This window comes from Scyliorhinus torazame, chromosome 5 (assembly GCF_047496885.1).
Source record: "Scyliorhinus torazame isolate Kashiwa2021f chromosome 5, sScyTor2.1, whole genome shotgun sequence".
Classification (NCBI taxonomy): Eukaryota; Metazoa; Chordata; class Chondrichthyes; order Carcharhiniformes; family Scyliorhinidae; genus Scyliorhinus; species Scyliorhinus torazame.
Genome location: NC_092711.1, coordinates 157,249,652 through 157,256,026, shown reverse-complemented (window position 1 = coordinate 157,256,026; position 6,375 = coordinate 157,249,652). Strand labels below are relative to the sequence as shown.

The following is a 6,375-nucleotide window of genomic DNA, read 5'->3' as shown; positions in this document are numbered from 1 at the left end:
CTGCACGTTCTCCCCGTGTGTGCGTGGGTTTCCTCCGGGTGCTCTGGTTTCCTCCCACAGTCCAAAGATGTGCAGGTTATGTAGAATAGCTATGCTAAATTGCCCTTAGGGTCCAAACTTACCCTTAGTGTTTGTGTGTGTGTGGGGGGGGGGGGGGGGGGGGGGGGGGGGGGGGGGGTACTGGGTTATGGGGCTAGGGTAGAGGTGTGGACTTGTGTAGGGTGCTCTTTCCCAGAGCCGGTGCAGACTCGATGGGTCGAATGGCCTCCTTCTGCACTGTAAATTCTATGATTCTTTACTTCCATCGGGTCATCCTTCAGTCTTCTCTTTTCGAGAGAAAAGCAGCCCCAGCCTTTCCTGAGGGTGAAATGCAATCAGTTCTAGTATTATTCTTTGTTGCACCATCTCCAGTGCCTCGATTTCCTTTTCCTAAATGGAGATGGCAAATGTTGACAGTGCTCCCAGTGTAGTCTAACCCTGGCTCTAAATAAGTTGAACATAACCCCCCTGCTTTTCAATTCTATCCCTCGAGAATGGAACCCTATATAGGGGCTCCACACTTTAGGAAAGATGTGAAGTTCTCAGAGTGGGTGCAGGGGAGATTTACACCAGGGATGAGGAACTTGAGGGAGTTGGAGAGATGTGAGCAGCTGAAATTTCTCTCTTGAGATCACAGTATCTGGAGAGTGGGGGAAATGTGGCCATTCAGCCCATTAAGTCCATGCCAGCTCTCTGTCCAGCAAACCAGTCAGTCCCATTGTCCCGTTCTATCCCCGAATCCCTGTAGGTGTCTTTCCTTCAAATGCCCATCCAGTTTTCATTTGGAATCCTTCCATCATCCCTGCTTCTGCTGCCCTCATAGGAAGTAGGTTCCTGGTCATTACCACTCACTTTGCATGTACACAAGCGTCCTAGAGCTGGCATTATCAAAGTAGGGGGCGAGACCCGCGGGTGCATCGCGGGCGGGTGTCGGGAGGGTCGCGGAACCGTCTGTTGCGGTGCTCCCGATCGTGCTAATCTGTGCGCAACAGTCGCAGCAGCCGGCTTTTAATTATACCCACTGCGAGCGGCCTTCAAAATAGCCACAAACATATTTTTAAAATGCGGCCGTACTGTGCATGCATGCCTGATCATCGGTGCGCATGCGTAGAACTATGCGCATGCGCACCGATGATCGGGCATGCATGTGCAGTGGTAAAAAGGCCGCTCGCAGCCGGCAGAGTTAAAAGCCGGCTGCTGCTCGCTCTGCCCGGTTCGGTCATGCTTGGTTCTTCTGAACGAAGGCCTAGTTTCTCCCCGGTGACTAGCACCATCGGACCCACCCGCAGAGGTCCAGCACCATGGCTTCCACCTCGGAAATTGCCTGTATCTACAGCGCGCTCATCCTGCATGACGACGAGGTCACCGTCACCGAAGACAAACTCAATGTCCTGATTAAAACAGCTGGTGTGACCATTGAGCCATTCTGGCCTAGTCTGTTTGCCAAGGTATTGGCTAATATTGATGTCAATAGTTGCAACGTTGGTGCTGGTAGCAGTGCCCCAGCTGCTGCATCAGTTGTTCCCACCGCTGCCCATGTTGCTGCTGAAGAGAAAACGGAAGAGAAGAAACAGGAAGAATCTGAAGAGTCTGACGATGACATGGGCTTTGGTCTCTTTGATTAAACGTGCCGTGCAACAACATTGTTACAATTTACAAAAAATAAATAAAAATTGAATGTAAAAGCCGGCTGCTGCGGCTGAAGGCCGCGAATTTGCGCAATAGGAGACGCAGAAGATTAAAAAAAATATTCTATGTAATCTTCCTGCCTGAGGGAGGCAGAGAGCAGGTCACAGCTCCCGTATGTCGCCATCACGTGCTTTGGGCGCGATTGTGATTCCTCCATTTTTTCAGCAGCAAACAAGGTAAGAAAATGATGAGTCGCGAAGGTCGGCCGGCGTGGGTCCCGAAGGTTGGCCAGTTGGTAAAAATGGGTCCCCGGATAAAAAGTTTAAAAAACATTGCTCTAGAGAATTCAGGCCAAGTTTCCCCAATCTCTCCTCAAAGGGCAGTCCTGCTATCCCCGGAACAAGTCTGGTGAACCTTTGTTGCACTTTCCCTCTGGCGACAAGGGCAGTAAAACTGCACACAGTCCTCCAGCTGCGGCCTGACCAAGGTTCTATACAACAGGTACATTCTGGCCAGTCTCACAACTTTGCATTTATTTTATCCTGGATAGTATGGGGGAAGAATCCCACCAGGGCAGATGGTGAAATTTGAATTAAATAAAAATCTAATGATGACCATGAAATCATTGTCGATTGTTGTAAAAACCCATCTGGTTCACCAATGTAATTTAGTGAAGGAAATCTGCCATCCTTACCTGGTCTGGCCCACATGTGACTCCAGACCCACACAGATACGATTGACTCTTAACTGTCCCCCACTGCAAGCCACTCAGTTCAAGGGCAATTATGAATGGGCAACAAATGCTGACCCAGCCAGTAATGCCTCCATCTCAAGAAAAAAGTTTTATCATACTACTACAGGTAGATCCAAAATAAATACATTTGTCTCGGTTCCATTGAGTCTACAGCACAGGGCCAGGCCAGTCGGCTCAATTGGTCTCTGTCAGTATTTATGCTCCAGATGAGCCTCCACCCAGCCCTCTTCATCTCCCCCATCAGCATATCCTTCTATTCCTTTGCCCCTCATGTCTGTATCTAGCTTCCCCTTCAATGCATTCATGCTGTTCACCTCAACCACTCGCTGTGGTAGTGAGTTCAACATTCTCACCACTCACTGGGTAAAGAGGTTTCTCTTGAAATCCCTATTAGATTATTGAACCCCTGAAAATGGATTGAAAATGGACGCAGAGGGCAGCACGGTGGTGCAGTGGTTAGCACTGCTGCCTCACGGCACCAAGGTCCCAGGTTCGATCCCGGCTCTGGGTCACTGTCCAAGTGGAGTTTGCGCATTCTCCCCATCTTTGCGTGCGTTTCGCTCCCACAGTCCAAAGATGTGCAGGGTAGCGAGCCTAGGTAGGGTGCTCTTTCAGAGGGTTGGTGCAGACCTGATGGGCTGAACGGCCTCTTTTTGCACTGTAGGGTTTCAATGGTTCTATGGTATCAGTTAGGATGAGCCTGACAAACATTAATCATCAGCAAGGTGACCAATATCCTTCAGAGTCCAATCAGTCATTGATCATGTCCCATTTAACCAATCAGGAACTGATCATGGGCTTCTTGGGCCAATCAGAACAACAGAATACTACCGACAATGCGTAGAGGTAGTCGCTGGCAAGGGTGAATGAGCTACAATTCTCTGGAGTTCGGTGCACAACACAACATGAAGTAAGAGGACAGACTTCAGTCAACCGAACACAAGACGTTGCCACAGACACCCGGAAGTTGAAAGCTGATGATCCAGAGTGAATGGCCTTTGTTAATTATTGTGATTTTGTACTTATTACAATTAACTGAATAAATTCTGTGACAACATTCTTGTAACTGGAATGGTCTATAACTAGTCAGGAGCTGCAAGTTCCTTTCAGGTAACTTTCACAACACATTCTGATGTGTAATTGATTTGAGTGTTACAATTGAGATTGGAGGCAAACCCAGATCTTACAATAATAATAATCTTTGTCACAAGTAGGTTTACATTAACACTGCAATGAAGTTACTGTGAAAAGCCCCTAGTCGCCACACTCCGGCGCCTGTTCGGGTACACGGAGGGAGAATTCAGAATGTCCAAAGTACCTAATAGCACATCTTTCGGGAATTGTGGGAGGAAACCGGAGCACTCGGAGGAAACCCATGCAGACACAGGGAAAAAGTGCAGACTCCACAGAGACAGTGACCCAAGCTGGGAATCGTACCTGGGACCCTGGAGCTGTGAAGCAACAGTGCTAACCATTGTGCTACAGTGCTGCCCATGCTGCAATAGGACAGAGTTTTGCATTCCGTTTGGGTATCCTGCACTAACAGTGATGTCTTTTGTAAACGTTTACAGGATATTAGAAGGGGAGGAGTTACAGACAGAAATTTCACACCAAACATCACGTCAGGATCTGATAGAGTCACTCGATTCATGGGAGCTGAATATCATCAGCCTTTGAATCTAGAAGGAGAAATGTTTGTCTGTCCTTCTGCTGAAAGAGATTCTTAAACATCACTCAGTGTACAGACACTGAAACAGGCTCCTGCCAGTGGGAGGCATCACTAAAAACAACCATTTTATATTCTTCAGCTCACCCAAAGATTTAAATTCCAGCACACATTTCTCCATCTTGTATTTTTAAAATATTTTGTTCGCTCATTAAATGTCCTCGACCTTTGAACGTTTCATTACAGAACTCAGCTCGAAGACATCAAAACCTAAATCCGGCCTTGTCTGTGTGCCCAGCCAATCCAATTCGTCAATTCAACTTTGCAGCAGCTCAGTCCCAGCTTTGGAAACATCTTCATCTTTCTGTGAGGCCCCGGCCCCATTGACTGTGACAGGGTTCATACTGTCTCCGTGAGATTGTTGATGTAAAGTCACGTCAGACCCACACTGCCCGATTTCCAATCCAATTTATTTAAAGGTCCCAGGAGCCTGATTCCAACCTTAAGTGTTGTTCTGATCCTGTCAGTAACATTGTTTTGGAACTCACAAGTACCACCACATAGGCAGTCATCAACATGCATCATAAAGATGCCCGAGAGTTTCCTGCCATGGTACCAATAAAGCACGGCAGCTTCTGCCTTCAGGTAGGGACAACCCGACTTGAACAAAACTGATCTGAGAAGTACCATACACTCTGAAACATCGCTGAAAACATAGACAAACTTATTTAACTTCCAAAGTCTTCCTTCTACACCTGGCATCTTCTCAGGAAGTTGGAGAAACTCTGCCCCCTGGAATTGATCCACCAGCACAAAGGCAGCTTTTCTGATTCTTGACTTACATTCCCAAGAAAATGTCATGAAAAGGACCAAAGAAATTTCAGAATGACCTTTCCCACTGTGGGCGAGTCCACTCTGACCTCTATCTCCCAAAGCTTCTTCAAATCCCTGCTCCACTGACCTCACCTTGGGCCTTATAAGTTGCAATCGGTTGGACCTTTTCTGTGCAGATCCATTGATGTGATGATGCTGGCTAACCCCTATCTGGGACCTCTGAACACACGCCAAACTCTATCCAACTGCCTAACTCTTTCTGTTCAGCCTCCCATACGGCTTTATCCCCTCATTTGTCAGCAGCTACAAAACCCTCTCGGTTACAGGGACTTCAGCATCACCCCCAAACATACCCTTGGTGTAAAACCGACAATTCCTGTCTGAAATGTTCCAGTTATTGAAATTACATCGAGTGGACGTCATAGAGACAGACCAGAAACAGATCCCTGAGGTTCTAAGGAGGCCCCAGTGGTCAGTCAGACTGAACTAAACACGGGTGGTATAAAACAAACAATACTCACCCCGGTATCTGCTGTCCACGGGGACTTTCCTTTAATCAGAGCCGTCAGTGGATCCTGTTCCTGACACCAGGTTCTTGTGGGACAAATGCCACTCGGAGTCCAGAGTTGGTTAAAGTTTGGGAATCTTTATTACAAGCATGCAGGGGAATGCTTCAGCGAACCGAAGCATCTGAAGGAGTAGTTACAATAACACACATTTATTTTATTTTTTTGAAATATATTTTATTAAAGTTTTTCGATCAAAAAGAATTTTCCATTTTTACAACTTTATAACAAAATGTACATTGACCGTTATTTAAACAATATATTAAACTAACAACAAGTGCAGAAAAAGAACAAGAAAAAAGAAATAATAATACTGAAAAAATAAATATAAACAATGGAAAGAAAGAACAAAAAACAAAAAACCCCAAAGACCAAATACACCCCCTCCCCTCCCCCCTGGGTTGTTGCTGCTGTCTTTCCTGTTTTCCCTTATCGCTCTGCGAGATAGTCAAGGAACGGTTGCCACCGCCTGGTGAACCCTTGAGCCGAACCTCTTAGTGCGTATTTTATTCGCTCCAATTTTATAAACCCTGCCATGTCGTTTATCCAGGCCTCCACGCCCGGGGGTTTAGTTTCTTTCCACATAAGTAGAATCCTTCGCCGGGCTACTAGGGACGCAAAGGCCAAAACATCGGCCTCTCTCGCCTCCTGCACTCCCGGCTCTTCTGCAACTCCAAATATAGCTAACCCCCAGCTTGGTTCGACCCGGACCCCCGCCACCTTTGAGATCACTCTTGCCACACACCCCAGAACCCATGCAATACCGGACATGACCAAAACATGTGGGTGTGGTTCGCCGGGTTTCCCGCGCACCTATCCTCCACTCCAAAAAATCTACTCAGCCTTGCTCCTGTCGTATGCGCCCTGTGTAGAACCTTGAATTGGAT

The 6,375-nt window shown here is 47.1% G+C and overlaps 1 pseudogene; it reads left to right on the top strand.

Annotated features, from left to right (window-relative positions):
• The first annotated feature begins 1,340 nt into the window (after positions 1-1,340).
• On the top strand, positions 1,341-1,664 carry LOC140422715 (large ribosomal subunit protein P1 pseudogene; annotated as a pseudogene).
• The last annotated feature ends 4,711 nt before the right edge of the window (positions 1,665-6,375 follow it).